The sequence below is a fragment of the Daphnia pulicaria genome, chromosome 1, assembly GCF_021234035.1.
Source record: "Daphnia pulicaria isolate SC F1-1A chromosome 1, SC_F0-13Bv2, whole genome shotgun sequence".
Lineage (NCBI taxonomy): Eukaryota > Metazoa > Arthropoda > Branchiopoda > Diplostraca > Daphniidae > Daphnia > Daphnia pulicaria.
The window spans coordinates 2,116,535-2,135,488 of NC_060913.1; positions in this window are offsets into that span (position 1 = coordinate 2,116,535).

Below are 18,954 nucleotides of genomic sequence, written 5' to 3' on the forward strand. Positions count from 1 at the left end.
TCAATACACATTGCTGACGCAATTCAAGCACAACAGCTATTTGAGTCCCATGTCTTTACTTGTGTTGCATTTTTTTTCTTGTTTCACGTTTTCAAAATAAAACGACACGGTAAGCAATGATAAAACTCCAATATCCGGGTGAAGATCACACACGACCGTCACCAAATGACACCCTGAAGCGGGTATTTGAGCTGTCGTCATGTGGACAACTAACGTTGTGGGGAAGACTAATTATGGCAATCCTTCCAAGTTCAACAGAAATGATCGACTTGTCTTCTTTAAAATTCTTCGAATCCAATTCAATTCAATACCCTTCCTTGAAATGGCAGAAAAAGCACGTCAATTGTCACCACAATTCGTCAAATCTCTTGGTGGATGAGGAAAAGTCTCAGTAAATGAGTGTTTCTACCAAATGGAGATACTATACACTTCACTATAAAACCATCCCACAATTGGAAAATAATAACTTAATTGTGATCAACGGTCAATCAAAGACTTCAAGTTAGTAAAACCTTTATATACGCATAATTTCTTTTTTACCTGTTGTAAAAACTGATTAATATCTAATATCTATTTTTCCATCTATAGAAAGCGCTTGCTTTATAGAATTTTATACCTTAAAAAACAAACATTTCTTTGGTACGATTCATCCACGATTTCCCAAGTTGCAAATTGTTAAGCTAAGAATTGAATTTTAATCGAGCTTCCCCCAAAATTAAGGCGCAGAAACGATAATTTTTGGACCGCCTGACAGAAGGCGGGAGCGAGAGAGCAGATTTTGAGTACTTATTTTTAAAAAGCACGAAATTTTGAGAATTGAATTTTTATAACTTTAGCGTTCCATAAGACTCCCCTTGTGTAACTTTCGCATTTCCAAATAAGCCGTTGCAAATTGAGAAACTTTCATAAGATGGAAATTAATCAATGTCGAGTAAACCTTTAGACCAGAGTTACTTGCGTATATTACCCACAGAAATGCTGTTAGCCGGTAACCATTTAACATTAAAAAGCCTGAGAAACTTGACAACCTCCTGTATTTTGGCCAAACACGACGGAGTACGGTCAAATAAACAGGATACAAAATACAGAAACACATAAAATATGCGAAGTATTTCAAGTAACCCTCACAGAGATTTAGTTTCTTTTTCTGTTAGCTTACTTTGCTGGACGTTTTCCCTTTCCATTTTCATAGCTGGCTAGATAATTCGCCAACGGCTATATTTCCCCTGCACGGACCCTAATCCACCTAGCTCTCCTTCCTACTGTAAACCTCCAATACCCCCCCCCCCCCCCTTCACCCTAGTAAATCGCAACTAGTAAACACCAGATTTAAACTCTGGTGTCCCTCAACTGTTGTGCTTGCAATATTATGCTGAAAACGTTCATCCCATCACGTTCTTCACCCTTGTCTCGAAACTCGCACTGCAACTCGGTAAGATTGATTCGAAATGGTTTTTTTGTTCTTGGTGTAGTATTTCGCACACGTGTGGTCCTAATGCACACTGGCAACACTTACCGGTTGATTGTGATTTTGATGTAATCTCAGGCGAATTTTTAGTCTCCTTTATTTTTGTTTTGAAGGGAATCGTTTCAATGTTTAAGTGTGTTCTGCAACTGCAACCGACATTGCATCCAGCTATTTGAATCCCCCAACCCCTTTCTCCCCGCCATATTGATTATGGTTCGAAAATTGATGCGATTTGTTAACTAATTCCTTTTTTTTATTTGTCAGAAAACGTCAGCCGTTGCTATCCGTTTCTCCAAAATAAATTCTAGTGTTTACCCGAACATGTCACTAATTTGTCATTTGTACACAACGGGCTCAGAACAGAAGTTTATGAACGAACTTTTCGCTGCTTATCCGTCCCCGATGTGGCACCGTGAGTACTTAACAGACGGCTTTTTTTAACATGGCGTTAACGGTGGCTTCTCTGAGCAGGTGAGTTGGCCCTCTTTTTTTTCTAAAACGATTGCAACTCGAAATATGTTGTGTTATTGTGTGACGTGTGTGTGTTAACGTTGGTGTTGGTTTCGTCTAATTATTTCCTTGTCTGTTTGTTTGAATGAAAAGTGGAGTGATGGGATCACCCTCGGTCAGTTCTAAGCACTCGTAACGCTTACGTTTGTATACCGGAACGTGACAGGGCATTTGAAACCACCAAGTGCTTGGTTTTGCCACCTGTCGTCCTGAATTTTGACCCTGAACGCGAAACGACTTTTCAGGTGTACGCATCTCCAAAGAATGGCATTGGCTATGCTTAACTGCAGCGGCACGAGGAAGGGTGGCAATTTTTGGACGCGAACTCCAGGTGGTTCACCTCCGTCGAATCGCGCCATGCTATCGTTGAATTGGAGTTGGTGGCGGTTGAGTGTTCCATCCGGAAATACCGATTATACTTATCTGGCCTCCTCAGCTTCTCTTTGATGGTGGATAATTAGGCTTTAGTGGCCATCTTGGATAAATGCATCATAGACGCCATTAAAAAACCCGAAGATTCAACGTTTGAAGGAGAGGCTGTCACTCTTTTCGTTCCGAACCATGTTGCGCAGAGGAAAGTACAACCAAGCTAAACTGGACACCCTATTCCGGGCTCTGGTCACCGACCCGAATATATCGGTACCGATTTTGCTTATTCTATCCAAAACGTTGTTATACAGTGCGTGTCAGCTATTTGCAGCCCCGACGACGAGCAGCCCTCGATGAACCATTCCAGTTTTGGACAATCTGCCATCAAACCACGTACGAGAACGGTCTTGTTCTCTTTGGTTTTCCTACGTGCCATTTTTGGCCCGCCGCGATATTCTCCGAAAAATACATTTCGCCACGGTAATTGTCACGTAATTGTGCTTAACGTTAATTGGCCAGGTATCACCAATGATGTCATGATGTTGGTCAAACGCTGTTCAACATGTCAAGAGCGGACGCCGAGCCAAAGTCAGGAGCCGCTACTGTCAGACCTATTATCGTCATTTGTCTTTTAGGATGTCTTGGGTGACCTGTTTCAAAACGGGAACACGTAAAAATTTTCTTTCCAAACAAAGACTTGAAAATAAACAACATTTTAAGCAATACTTGCTAATTATTTTTATTGGATTACCATATTTGTTTTTGTTAATGTTATTTAGAAATTAGACATTATTTACACAGAAAATACTTCTACGCGTTGTTTAGAGACAGCATTCTGACGGCAATACCCTCCCCACAGTCAAGCGCCATTTGCAGCATTGATCAAACTGCAAAATTTTGGATTTAGAATTCGTATTATCTAGAATTTCAGGTCACAGATCCCTACATTTTTTGTGTAACTGGATATATTTTGAAGATCTTTTATTATCTTTGCTATCTGGGTCGGGAGCTCAATGGTGATAAATGAATGCTCGGTTGATAAATGAAATGCATATGTGCACTCCCTTTTTCAAAATGAACCAGATTATTTCGATAGATTATTGCAGAATGACAATAAACTGCTTTTAGAGAACCATTTTTAAACTCTTTTCAGCAAAGTAAATGGCAGCAGTTAAATTAATCTACTCAAAGAGTACCACGAATTCTGGCAGGGTTACAACAGAGTCATTGAAGTTGTGAACAATATTTACTGGTAAGATTAACATATTCTTACTATTCTCTAGAAACTAACAAAACTAATATGTGCGATGTGTTTCCATATAGATATTTCAACAACCACCTCATTTTGACTGTGACGAATGAAAAGGAAATCAAAGGTCTAGGTATTCAATATTAATTGCATCTGTTTCCCTTTATAATCAATAATTTACATTTTAGGATTGAATTTGTGGAGGAATGATATGCTTTAGTTCTGAGATCATTTTTGGAAGCCATCCGTTTGAAGGAGCTGGAAAATATCTGGATGAATAATATCCATGTTTTCGGGTTCAATTTGTCATCCAATCGTTGCTTTAGCACCATAAGAAAAATACAAGGGGATGTATAAACTTTATCATACAGTTTTACAGTACATACAGTTTATCCTTACCCGAACCCAGCCACGGGAGGGCACCCGTAACCAGCAAACAAGCGGCGCATCTATAGCACCAACAGCCATAAGCGTGCAATTCAAAAGGCGTATGTGCAAACGAATCCGTTGAGCAAATGGGATCCGCTCACGGACACCGTGAAGCTGACTCACGGTAAGTATCCATTGCTGACACCGTGAGGCTGACTCACGGGAAGTATCCATTGCCGACACCCTGATGTCGACACACGGGAGGTATCCAGTCCCAACACCGTGATATCGACATCAGCCAGAGTTTCAATCCCAACACGGCAATAACGGCAATAACGAGATCAATCTACGACGCTGACTTCCGCCTTGACCAGTATAAAAGCCCCCTTGTTTCCCTTGTACAACCAGTCTTCGCCGAGCAGGCCCTCACGCTGGTAAACTCTCTTTCTCTCTTATTATTCTAATATTGAATAGTCGCATTCGTGTATCTTATGTTCAATCTTGTGTATTCAAATACAAAACGTCATCCTCTTACAAGTTGTTACGTCTCCGTTTCGTACAAGTAAAGTAAGGCTGGAACGAGCCTTACAGGGAGAACCATTAACAGATTCGACCAAAGCACATAACGGGTATTTATAGACATTAAAATGGTTTAAATTTGCATTATTCTATTTATATCTTTCAAGTTTTGGCAAGAAACCAATCGACTCCTGCAGTAGTATTCGGCTGCTACTGTTCAATAAAGGCTTTTGCTACTTCGGAATGAAGGAGCTATATGTAGTGAGAGATCGATGCTCCATGGAACTAGTTTTCACAACGCCAAGCCAAAAGTTGAATATTCTGAAATTGCGCGATTTGTTAGAAAAAGTGAAACGGGTAGTCGAGGTGTGTATCCTGTCCTCGTTCTCTATCACACAGTCTAGGGCACCTGGCATCTCCTCCTTAGAACTGAGGCTGACACATCAATTAAGGCAGCCCATCTGGTTATCAAAGAAACAACACTCCATGTGGCCAGAATTCACATCATCGGCACATACCTATGGCCTACCTCTCCAACATACAGCGAGACGAACTCCAGCAGCTGAAAGAAGAAAAAAACAAGCAATTCCTGGCTTGATCACTGAAGCACGAAACCAAAAACCACATCGCTCAGGCCGAGCGTCGCCCGGTGACGGCAGCCACGAAACCGTTGTTAGACAAAAATTCATTTTGCCAACCAATATATGGCCTCTTATCCGTTTTTTTTTCATTTTTTAAACTTACGCAATAAATAAAACTATATTGAATCATATCTGTCGAAAAACGGGAGCTCTTTATGGAAGATTTTGAAAGATTTTACTGGGGTTTATTGCAGACCAAATATACAGCATTGACAATTTGAATTAAAATTGGTCGACGAGTTGGGACATCTGACAGTTTTTTCAATGGGTGTGTCAAGATGGTATTCGATCGCATTGGTTTTTATCACGTGGTCTCTAAAACCAATGGTGTTGCTGAAATTTAATTTGAAAGTAAAACCACCATCAGTTTTTAGAGACATGTGACCAAAACTAATTTGATCAACGAAGGCTAGACCGGAAGTCTTCTTCTTCTTTCCATTCTTCATTTTTATTTTGTTGTTGAGATTCTTGGCCCCCTCCATTTCTTTCTTGTCTGTTCTGCTTATAATTTAATTTCTTTTTATCGCTGCCGAGGATTTTCTTACACTTATTTTTATGGAAACTACGAGACGTATCAGGAGCTCTTATAGAAAGGAGTCTTGATGCAAGTGGTCTCTCGTCTCAATGACTACGTACACAAACACAAACGTATCTGGAAATCTAGGTGGAATAAAAATAAAAATAACACTCAAAGTGTTTCACGAAGAAGACAGGAAAGAAAAAAATATATAAATTTTAAAAGGAAGGCCGTCGTTATGGGGGTTGGCCGTCGTCATGTGGCAGTGGCTGTCTCTCATCGTCCATCGGCCATCAGATAGTGGCCGTCTGCCATCGGCATTCAGACCGACACAACACTTTTGCACGACCTTACTATTTTCTGGGAAAAAAACAGAAACCCGAAAAGCAACCGAGATGGGAGACTACCGCCTTCAGCCATTGTGACATTGACAGACAGCCCTGTCAACCGAATAATTTCAGCCTCTTGTCCACGGTGATTTGCCTTACGCGTGGTAAATGGAAACAGTTCTCGTGAACAAGTAACTATTTAAGTAAAACCCCTTATAAGAACGCCATGTTCTTTCTATCAATAGAACTTTGCTGTATAGATAAATTGACAATTATATCGGTAGTATTGTGTATCACTAGTAAAATCAGTCTGGGTTTGGTTAACTTGTGTTAGATAACCAAATTTGATAGCTCAGAATCATCATTTAGGTGAAGCCGCGAAAATCAGTCGAGATCGTAAGGGTGTTTCTGTTGGACCTCCAAAATACCACTTGATCTTTCTACGATAGTCAAAACTTGTTCCTTTCCGCACGAAATAGTAAAAGAGAATTAAGATGCAGTTAAAATATGTAAATTTCTTTCGGTGAAATCAGTAACTTTGACCAGAATTTTGAAATGTCTGCCAAACATTGCTATTCATGAAGCGTTTATCTAAAGATACACTAATGTACAAGGAATGATGCTCGCCTCGAAGAGTCGGCAAACAAACTCTAAGAATGCTTCAAACTTGCGGTCATCTTTTTCACCGCAAACGATTCTGCTGATACTTGGGCTTAAAAAATGCAGAAAATTAAAAAGATGCATTTTTTTTTATTTTGAAATTTGTACTTATGACGGTTTCTGCAAACGTATCTCAGGTTACAGATGAATATCCCTTTCTTTCCAGATTCTTTAAAGTTGACAAATTTGAAACATTCAGATTTCTCCACTAAATTCCTTGCGTTGTGTAAGGAAAAGTTTCCCTTTTGGTTATAGGTACGCAACTTTTCCTTATTCTGCATAAAGCTTGGTCCTGGAGGAAAGGTGTTACTCATGGCTCCAATTTCAATTAAATGGTTGATGAAGATCGTTGCGCGTTGTCGTTTGTTGTCAGCCACGTAATTGAAATTTGATCGAAAATAGCCAATAAAAGGATCGCCAAGGAAAAGAAAAGGTAAGAAAATGCATACAAAAAAAATATGAAGCAACATGATTGTGCTAATGATACCTTAGAGACTCCTACCAACTGCGATTCCATCACGGTGATACGCACACCATTTTACTCTACGCAGCGCCGGTGCTGGAACACACTCGCCACACAGCGCCATAACGCGTATACATCAAACTAGAACTATATACTTCACCTCTTTAGAAAAATGTTGTGTTCAACACCACTGCCATTTTATTTCTTCTCCTTTGTTCACTGCCATTTCCAAAATTGAAATAATCAATGTTACATTACTGTTGTCGTAAAACTATAAATACTTCAGTGTTTATCTAGTTTTGGTTTTAATTCGCTTCTTTTTTCTTTCTACACTGCCATTTTCTGCTTTAACGTACATTGCTAATTCGGGGTACACGTGACACTTTCAAGTCCAAAAATTTCTGTTTCCACAATGCTTGCCGTCAAATCCATCCCCCCAAAATGTGCTGCTGGTATGTAACTCTGTCGCTTTCCCCGTTTCACGTGAAGGGATGGTATTTGTAGTTCAGCGATGAGTGACAATCTAGTTTATCAATTGAAATTTTTTTCTTAATTTGTTTATCTTAAATATCTGAGAACAATATTACGTATGACAAGTGTTTTAGTTATTAACTCAAGCAACAACAAAAAAACGACGGCTACCTGATGCCACCATTCAGTTCTAACGCTGTTGTTTGGTTTTGACCACGTGCGTAACGTTCCTTTTCTGCCTTGCCCACTTCTCAACCGCCCCTAATTTCCGTACTGTAAAATAACGTGAGCATCTTTAAGGAGTCCTTCATCTTACAAAAACATAAATTTTTCTTTTGCTATATTGGTGCTGCACTAGCCAGACACAGGGGTTTTGCTTTATTGGAGTTACCAAGACTGTTAATTAAGTGTGAGGTAATTGTTTGTATACCTCGCGAGTTTACAAACAATGAGCATGAGTTCGGGACTATCACAGTGTCGTCGTGATGGTTGCTGACTCGGTCTACATAGTGCTTTATTTGAGAAATTTTTTGTGTTGAGGTAAGATTGTATGTTTGCGTGCCTACTGTTCGTGTTTATGAGAAAAATTCAACTCGAGGGGGTTTGATTCTGCAGAGTTGACCTCAACAGCGTCAGTTCACGATCCCCGTCAGTCCGTCCACTGTTAACTGGTGTGTATAAAGTGTATGTGCACAAAAACAAACAATCGTTGCCGGCCGCTGCCAAAACCGTGATCTTCTTATTCCCCACCTTTCTATTGCTCTATGCATCTACGCGAGATTTTTTGTTGACAGTTTCCGATTTCAAAAACGGATGGTATGGCGGATTGACTAATTCTTCCCACCGGCTCAGAAGCGAATTCATATAAATGATCGCCGTAATCCACCCTTTTCTTGCCCATACCTCCCATATACCTCTGGCTCGTATTCTTCCATATTTTTTTTGTTTTCCAGTTTTGTCGACAAAGTTAATTATTCTTTTTGTCGGCATTTTTGAGCGTACCGCTTTTTTATTAGTATTATTTGGGACGATTACCGGACGTTTTGGCATCAACTAGTAGGTCAGTCACATTCGGCGCACTACCATTTTGGCACTGAATTATTACAAATTTGTCGCTAGTCGAAGTAGTGACATGAAAAATGCATTTTATTTTCAGAAAAAGAAATTTCAAAAAAGAAACATTTACACTTACAATTCAACTTCACGATCATCATCATAATTTTTAAGAAAAATTTAAAGAATTAATATCGTAATACAACTTTGCCCAGTTAAATAAAAGTGTTTTGGTGTTCAAGCTATTATTTTGGTGGTCATCCTACAACGAAAACAGCTAAGAATTTAAGGACGCGTAAATTTTTCTTTTAACTCTTAACCAGTGATGTCGGGGTAACATTTCTTCATAAAGCTTCACAAGTTGAGCTTCCTTAGCTAATACATCAACAAGCATGAACAAAGGCAGCCCTCTGCTATGTTGTCGGTGACCACAGTGCGCGTTAAGTCAGGTATGCCAACCTTCTTCATCATTGTTTGTTCGCATCTTTCTGTAGTGTTGACACCAAGAAGAAATGCTTGCATTTTTACCATGATTTGCATTAGTTATTCCTTTTTCTTTGAAAAAAAATGTTCCTTGTTATCCTGCAATATTTTAAAAAAATCAAGATCATGAAGAATTATTGTAAATAAATCAAATGCTGCAGTAAACTACTTGGAAATCGTCTATTACCTGTATAATCGTCTGTGAATTAGGTCTCGTACCCCCCACTAAATTTGTTCGTCCAATAGGTGGCCTTCTACAGTACCTACCAGAAGTTTGGAAACGCCCGAGAGAAGCTTATCTAGAAAGCTGATTTTCGTGGCGTTCCCAAAAATCCATTTTTTCACGGGGGACAACCAAATTTTTTTTGGAAGTAGCAATAATGGTCAGCTACGTCCTGAATTTTTTTCAGATTTTTAAAACTATGGGGAGGGCAGCTAAAAATGCATGTAAAAGTTTGAAAACATGCTGTAGGGGCTTATTAGAAATCGACTACTTTGACGGTCTCTAAATAGGGGACAAATACACTTACAACGACGCGAAAAGTTGTGAAAAAAAGAGCTTCGTAAGCTCTACAACACGCGTCATGATTTGAATTTTTCACAACACATGTAGTATAACTAATTTTTAATTCAAAACGGGATTGCGGCACTTGAATAAATTCAGGCTATATTTCCCTCCCTCGGATAACACGACAATAGGGAAAAAGCGGCAACACTGTTTGGTTGGAAAATAGGGGAGAAAAGGGATAAAATAATAAATCCCGTTTTGAATTAAAAATTAGTTATACTACATGTGTTGTGAAAAATTCAAATCATGACGCGTGTTGTAGAGCTTACGAAGCTCTTTTTTTCACAACTTTTCGCGTCGTTGTAAGTGTATGTGTCCCCTATTTAGAGACCGTCAAAGTAGCCGATTTCTAATAAGCCCCTACAGCATGTTTTCAAACTTTCACATGCATTTTTAGCTGCCCTCCCCATAGTTTTAAAAATCTGAAAAAAATTCAGTAAGTAGCCGACCATTATCCCTACTAACACGGCCCATCCTCTTTATGTAAGATGTAGATAAATATGGGATGGATAGATCCAGGTCGCAATTGGGGGGCGGTAGTATAGCGTAGGTATAAATTTATTCGGATCTAGGATGGGATCAAATAAAGAATATTCATCGTAGATCCACCAGCGTATATTCATTAACATACTGATTGTACGTCAAAGTAATATACCCGGGGGTATGATTTTGTTGTGATACCATTTGGTACATACACAGAATGTGCATCACAGTATAACCATATTAGGTACACAGTTGACGAAAAAGCTAAAAAATATCTCTATTTTCACTACACACAAACATTTGTTCCTATAATGTATGAACAGTTGGTCGAGTGGTTAGAGAGATGAGCTACGGAATTGAAGGTCAGTAATTCAAATCTCGGGGGTAACTTTTATCTTTTATTTTCTAACAGAAATCATATCCAAAGATGGATGTTATTTAAGGATACTGTGTATACACAAACCGGTATATTCAAGGGACATACAAATGGTACGTGCGGGGAAGGGGAAATAAGGATAAACATGAAGCATTCCATGGATATGCTGTTTGTATCTCCCTTATCCTTGGGAGTACGCTTCAGTCATATCCATGGTACATCGCTGTGTTAGTAGGGATGGCTACTTCCAAAAAAAATTTGGTTGTCCCCCGTGAAAAAATGGATTTTTGGGAACGCCACGAAAATCAGCTTTCTAGATAAGCTTCTCTCTGGCGTTTCCAATTGGTAGGTACTGTATGTCGTTGTTTGCAACATAACAAAAAATGTTATGTATGAGATATTGAAAAAAATAACCTTTTATGTATTTTTAGAATACTTAAAATTACCTTCGATAGCGGCGTACAGGACAGCTTAATGGCCAGGGCGTTTCCGTACGGCGTTATGTTATTCTCCATCACTTCGAGAATATCTGAAGCCAGTACCACCGTCTCATGATTAAGTGTCTGATTTAGCGTAGATTCCAACCCATAATAAAAGAAATATAACGAATCTTTTTGAATACCGCGTCGATAAGTTTGGACATAATTAAAACAATAATGTCCATTGGTCGGTACTTGAAAATCAAGATTTCTGGCAACACACCAATTGACAACCAATTGTCTTTTGAATTCGAAGGACGCCGAAATCTGGATGATATGCTAGAGATAATATTTGCTCTTGCAACAAAAACCCCACCATGAATGACCTTTAAGGGATATCTAAAACGATTTGTTTGTCCAAATGGCCCATAATTTCTAAAAAAGAGTAAATAAATTAATGTAGGAATTAATTAATAATAAATGAAGGAATTACAGTAACTAACCTCACGCTATTTAAAAAGGACTCTTTAAATGTTATGAAGTGATCTTTATCTATAACGACAACAAAACCAGAGCTTGTACCACAATAAAAAGTCCACGTGACCGGCTTTCTATTTGAATCTTCTTCAATCATTTTCGGTAGGAAATTCTTGGTGCCAAATGATATTCAATTATTTGAATAGGTTTTGAATTGATTGCATGAATAACAAAGTTTTGTTTCTGCAATTCTAAGAGTATCACAGAAGCGCAAGCATCTCTGACACTTCGGTCCAGTAGCGACTGGTAACGGAGAATTATGTCTTAACTCCATCGATTGCGAGATGTGCATCATTCCGTGCAACGGAGAGACAATCCAGCGAATTTCATCACAGAAAATCATTAGCGATTCACTTGCTGTCCCTGTTAGTAGCGTTGAATTTGAACTTTTCAGTGTTTCAGTAAGCAGCGAGTTTATAGATGTCCATCCATCGCTGCATGTTGAATACTTCTTGTTTTACCCTTTCACACACTGGAAGGCTAAATATCCATACACGCCGCAACAGGAACAACCATTGGCATTCTTTTTTTTCACCTCTTCCTTTAAGAGATCTTCTAAATGTAGTCCTCTCTTTCCTAGGAATAAAAAAAACAATAAAAAAAATAGGCAAAAACATTTTAAATGACTTCTTACCGCAATAATGCCTTGAATCTTCAGATAATGATAAAGAATTTTAACGCACAATTTTTAAGAATTATCGTCTATCTTCATCATCAGTTTCTTCATTTTTGGATTCCGATTTTGCCTTTTATTTTTTGCTGAAAAGATTAGCATATGCATTCGGTCGTTTTGTGTCATTTTTTCTTACAGCATTTTTGCTTAAATTCATGATTTTTTCAGAAGAATTGGAAAAAACTGATGAACAAGCACTAAGTGGCTGAGGCAGAGAGGGGGCTTTTTTGGGCTGGACTGATCGAGTATCCAGTAGTTCTCCTTGTCCTGGTCGTTTTTGTAGCATGGCACCTTGACGAAGTACTTGTGTTTATATAAACTCCTGTAGAGGCCATCCTTCAATCGTTGCTTGCCTTCCACGTAGTTCGGAAAGTTCTTTATAACAAACTCGTAGATACCGTTGGTGTACACGCGCTTTTCGGCGCTGCTCTGGATGGCCATCGTGATCAGATTGTTATAGGAGAACGTTTTCTTTCCAATCTTCTTCAACTTTTCGTAGCCATCTTTTTTTCTGCTTGACCTCTTGCTGGTGGACGTTTTAGTTCAGTGGAATCCGCAACCACTTTAACGATTCGAAAAGTGCCGTCAAAAACCGGACGTTGAGGTATGCGACGTGTATTTTGGGCACAAATAATAAACCGCTTTGTTTGACCTGGCCGCTAAGTAAGAGGCCAACTGGTAATATAGCGCATCTAAAATCATGGAAAAAACTAGTAGAGCTCGGTGGGTTGCAACTTTAAAAAATAAAAATTCTACCCAATTCAACGAAGCTAGGGCGGTAGCATTCCTGGAACTCTTTTTTTTTTCATCTGGACGGCCTAGTTTCCAGCAGTTCCTTCCAGGAACTCCCATCCACCAAGGAAACGAAACGGGATATCGTGTCATATTTTTATTTACCTTTTTGGCGCGAAGAGGTTACAAATTCATCACGCCCGATTTCAACCGTCTGCTGCTCTTATTTGGGTGAAATGATTTGTCTTGATTGTTTTCTGGTTTTGACTCTTTTTGGGCCGTGTTACAAAACGTGGTAAAAAACGAGTAGATATTATCTCGTGGGCAATGTGCACATTTTCTCGGCAATTCCAAGTTTAGCATCTACAACGTACTGAAGGGTCGTCAGTCGGAACCGGGAAAATGAAACTTTTTTTCTCGCGGGCAATGGAATGTGACCTCGACGGACGGAGGCACGGTGACAGCTAACAATCTTTTTTTTTTCTCTTTTTTACGAAACAATGTTCGTGTACTTCTTCTTTTTCTGTAAGTCAAAAATCGTCTTGGGACTATTGAAGAATGGAAAAACGCAGGGGCGCACGCTGAAGTTCTTGCGTTGTTGTAGTATAGACTTCAAATGTTTTACCTATTAGAAAATTGTTATCAATTTGCGATAGGAGAAGTGCCAGTCGAATTTTTCTCCAGGTCTTGTGACGTGATCAATTGAGACGAAACTCTCACTCGGGGACGGACAAATGTCATTGTCAAAGACCGCGTGTGCGTGTGGAAGTTATATATCTATTGGACGTGGAGATATAGGGTAAACCGTTTACCCTTGATGTTGTCCATTCCATTTTGACGCATTCTCTAGCCTGCAGCTCCTAGCGGTACTTCCAAAATCTTAAGTAAATCCTTTAGACCAATGCACAAATATAGGGCCTGAATCCGAAATCCAATATTAAAAATCTTTATACCCTGAATTTAAAAAAAAAGTGAAAAACGTAGAGAAAAGATTACAGAATAATGGGAATAAATAGGTAACATTTTCCCGTGGAATGAGTTCTTTGGTGTACATCCAATTCTTTTTTTTCTGAAAAAAAATGGCCAATGGATTTCCGTTGCAGTGGCAATTGATGTTTCCGTTAGCAACAACAAGGTAATAAGGGGATGCGGATTGCCCCTTCGAACTTCCCATGAAATCGTTGATTTTTGCATAAGATCCACGTGACAATAACATTGTTGTTGGGGTCTTGAAGTATTTGCAATTTTTGATTCGGTTGAACGTTTAGCAAGGCCAATCTTGTTTTCGTGGTCTCTTTTTCTCGTTTACGAATGAAGAGGCAAGGGTCGGCATCACTCTGCTTGAACTCCTGTTGATGGAGGAAAGCACTGAATCGCGCGCTCCAGACGTGAGATGCCTGCTTCAGACCGTAGATGGACCTTTTTTAAACGGCACACCTCCGTCTCATGACCAGAGACAACAAAACCCTCTGGTTGCTCGAGGTAAATCTCCTCTTCAAGGTCGCCATACAAGAAAAGGGTCTTTACGTCGAGCTGTACCATTTCCAGGTCCAGTGCGGCGACGGTTGACATTAGGATGCGGAACGTGTCGTGGGATACGACTGTTGCGTACGTCTCATTGTAGTCGATGCCAAGCCATTGACTGTAACCGCATACAACGAAACGTGCCTAGTAGCGCGGGTTTTCTCCGTTGGCAACCGGTTTGTATTTGTAGATCCAGCGACCCCTGATTGCTCGCCGTCCTTGGGAGAGTGACGTCAAGATCCATGTTTCATTCTTCATGAGTGACTCGTACTCGTCCATCATCCCTGTTTTCCACTTGTTCGAATCTGGACAGCATATAGCATCGCTGTATTGATCTGGTTCGTACGGTTCGTCAGGATCGTCTCGTTGGTCGGCGGGTAGCATAGCGGCCCATTCCCGCCTAGGTATTCGGCCGCGAAGAGATCTGCATGCTGGCTCCCTCTGATCAGAATCGACCTTGTCTGGAGCCAGATTGACCATGGAATTTGGTTGTGCGGGGCCTGAAGGAACGTTGGTTACTAATTGGACCGGGTCGTTATTGTTGGGCTGCTCGAGATTGATGGATGATTCACCAGGGACGTCCACGAGTCGGTGTTGTTCGTAGAACTTCGCTTCACGGCTAATTTTGATTGAGTGTTCATGTTGTTAGTATCGTAGACGGCCATGGCTCCGTTGTCCTCCTTCTTGAGCTTTTCCAAACCAGCCATTTCTTGTATCACTCGTTGGTGTCGTGCAATCGTTCGGCATGTGTCATCTGCGTGGTTTGGCGTCGTAATTCGGTGACAGTATTCATATGCCACGCCTTCGGACTGTCGGTTTTCTTGCGAGCCCTGAAAGTGGTCTGATGGTTTCCATTTATTGGGGTTGCCTTGATTGGGATTGTGCGCTCCCCTCCTTTTCTTAAAGAGACCTTGGTTTGAATGAGACGAAAAAGAGTTGACAGACTGCTGAGCAAAAAGCGCCGCATCAGAGGGAGCTGAAGATGTGCTCGAAACCGCCGTGGGAATCTTCCATCTTGCTTTCATTCTTTCTTCCTCGAGTAAGTCAGTAGTGATGGCTGCCAGAGTTTGAGATGTGGCGGGTGCATATCGCTGGTTTGATACGAAGCTTTGATATTCTTCAGGTAGTGTGCAAGTGATTTTAGTCACCACTTGTTGCTCAGTCTGTGGCATTCCCACATCTTTCAGGCGCTGGGCGAGGTTCTTGATTTCGCTGATATGAGTTTTCATGTCGTTGCCTGGCTTGTAGCCGTAGTGGTAATAGCTGGAGAGAAGGCTGTACTGGTTGTTAGCAGCGTACTCAACGTGCTGGGCTGAAAGTGCTTCCCACATTTGATGAGCATTCGTGCAGCTAATCAGAAGTAATTGCTGATCCACCTTCACGGTTGATAAGATCAGGCCTCTGGCTTTGCAATCGCGCCTTTTCCAGTCAGCTATGGCAGCTGCGTTGGTAACGCAGCCTGGCTGTGTTGGGTCACCACTGGCTGGCCCTCTTTCTTCAATTGGCTTGGTTGAGGTCCCGGTGAAAATCTCTTCCAGGTTGTGCTCTTCATGGAGTGTATAGTCCCAATCTCCAGAGTTGAAAATTGATCCCATCGTACAGAGCGATATGGCTAACTTCTCTGGGAGTCGTTGAGCTCATTTTTAAACTTCGGTTAGATAGCGTAAAGCTGGGCCCATAACCTATTGGGTGAAACACATGAGTGTTACGATATTGAGTAGCCACGTGAGGTGGGCTTTCATATGCGAGCGCCTCTTCGTTGTATAGGGATCTTTAACATGCATTTAAATATATAATATATTGTACCTGATGACTCTGTAGGTGTGGAAATAAATAGATCCTTACAATTGATTCAGTGGGTTGAGAACAAGCGTGCTCTGTATTACAGTTGCTGAAAAGACAAGAGCAGACAAGTATAAGTCGCTGTTTAGTACCACCCTGCAAGAGACTAATGCCCTTCATGGAATGGTTGCACTAGTCCCCAACAACAAGTAGGTCTTGTAGATACTTTGCATGGCGATTGAGACAGTAATAGGTGAAAACGGCAATCTTGAATTCAATCCGCTGTTCAATGAGGAGCCAATGAAGAGCTTTCAAATAAGGTTTTACCGGATTGAGCTTCCAAATACCCACAATCACTCCCGCAGCCGCATTTTTGACTCTCTGGAGGAAGACAAGGGACTTTTTTGGAAGACCGATAAGTAGAGCATTGCCATAATCAAGTTGAGACGTGACAAAGGCATGGATGAGTCGGGTCAGTGCAGATCGAGAGCAAAATTTCTTGATTTTTTCTAACCTTCCTAAGTGGTAAAATGCCTTTCGACGGATGTTAGAAATCTGAGGCTCCATGATGAGATGAGAATCAAGGATTACTCCCCGGTTGCAAATTTTTGTTGAAGGGAAAAAAGTTACCTCTCCAACGATCAACGGGATAGTGATTGGATCAATCTTCGTTGTGCTGTCCTTTCTAATGATCTTTGCAGGTATGACCATCGCGTCTGTCTTATCGTCATTGAACTTAAGACGATGGTCCGAAGCCCACTCTTTCGTGTCAAGGACACAGTTTGAAAGAGCAGAGAAAGCCAGTCGTTGTTCGCTACCCTGAGTGGTCGGGCGGAATGAGCAGTAGAGTTGCTCGTCGTCAGCACAGTATTGATCCGAGATTTCGTGTGCAGAAGCTATCTCATGAAGAGGGCTGTTGTATAGGGTGTAGAGGATAGGCCCCGGAACAGATCCTTGAGGAACACCAAAAGGCAGAAAAACAGAACGGGACGACTTTCCCTTAACACTGACTGACTGCCTTCTATTGAAGAGATACGACTCAAACCAAGCAAGAACACAGCCAGTGAACACAAATCGTGCCGTCAAACGATCAAGTAAAATAGCATGATCAATCGTATCGAATGCAGCGCTCTGGTACAACAGAGCAAGGGCGACGGCTTTACCTCCGTCAACAGCAATCAAGAGATCATTCAGCACCTTAAGCAAGGCAGTCTCTTTCGAATGATTTGCTCTGTACGCTGATTGCACAGAGACAAGTAAACTTCGTTGCTCAAGGAAAGCAATCAGCTGACGAGCAACAACTCTTTCAAGAAACTTTGATAAGAATGACGGATTAGAGATAGGCCAAAAATTACCCAATACTTCAGGGTCTCGGCTGGGTTTCTTCAACAGTGGAATCTAATTCATTTAGGTTAGAAAGCCGTGATACCCTTCAAATATAATTTGTCAGAGAAGCTGTAAAAAAGAAACGAGGTAACAGTGGGACCATACTCTGATAGATATTACTTCTAAACTGTGATAATACGGGGAAACGCAGCGTAAAGAAGTTCTTCTGCCTCATATTTTTTGTAAATTTGATAGCACACAAACAAAACTGGAGATCAATAGACGATCGAGAGATGGGGATTGATCGGCGAGAGCTACATGACTCTTTTCAAACCCCTATCCAACTCTTGTGTGTGTTTACGTGCATGAAAAGTTTTTTTCTATTTTGATTCATTTCTGAGCAGGAACGAGAAAAACCATTACGCGAAACTCCCCTCTCGTTTGTCTTTTTTTTGTGATGAGTAGATTTGATAATGATAATCGATTATTGGTTGTTGTGTCATTTGTTTTTTTTCCTACCGACCGATTGCCGAACAATTCGAGTACGTACCTGATTCTGAATTTAAAATTTCTTTATGTGTTGTGCCAAAAAGTTAAAAAAAAATAGATTTTACCAATGAGCATCCCAGACACATATTCCTCAACTGTAGTTTCAGTGGAATGAGTATATTTATTAGAATCATCTTCCCAATATTTGTTGGTTTTTCAATCAGTTCCTGACCAGTGAAGATAGTGAAGTTTTTTTAACACATCTGTCCGATATTACATATACGCCGTAAGGCTTTAACACAACAAATGAGGGTTATTTTCCCCCTTTTGCAGAAACTTCAAACTGTTTATCTTTATAAAGAAAATGATTTGATAAGTATTAACATTTAAAATATTTTTCAAAGTAAAATAAAACATTAAAACAATTTAATTGCGTGATTAGAGAGCTTTCCCGTCAACTCGCCAGGACAATTGCTCAGGTATCCCCCATTGATATAGCAGTGGAATGCAAAAAAAGGATCAGTTATTTGAGAAGCTGATATACGTTGCTCTTCTTCAGGATTTTTCACATAAGTATCACTTTCGGATAGCAAGGAAAAATGGACCCGTGATGTCAAACTTCTGCTAGGATATGTATGTCATGTACCAATCCAGTTTCACCATTATAAATTCAAATATTTTTCTAAATAAAATTAAGTAATAGGAAATTCTATATTTATTCAAATTGAAATCACTTTTTTTTATTATTTCACATACCTTTTTTCTGTTGTTATTAAATTCCTCAATGAATAAAATAGTTCTTGTGGAATTTTTCTACTGTTCGAAGAACGTGAAACCAACACAACAAGGAAAATGGTGCAGGTCGAAGTATTTTACTTCCAATTTCGCAGTGTCCATTTTTTACAATTTCTTTGTTTTCGGGCCATAATGATGACAACTGTCAC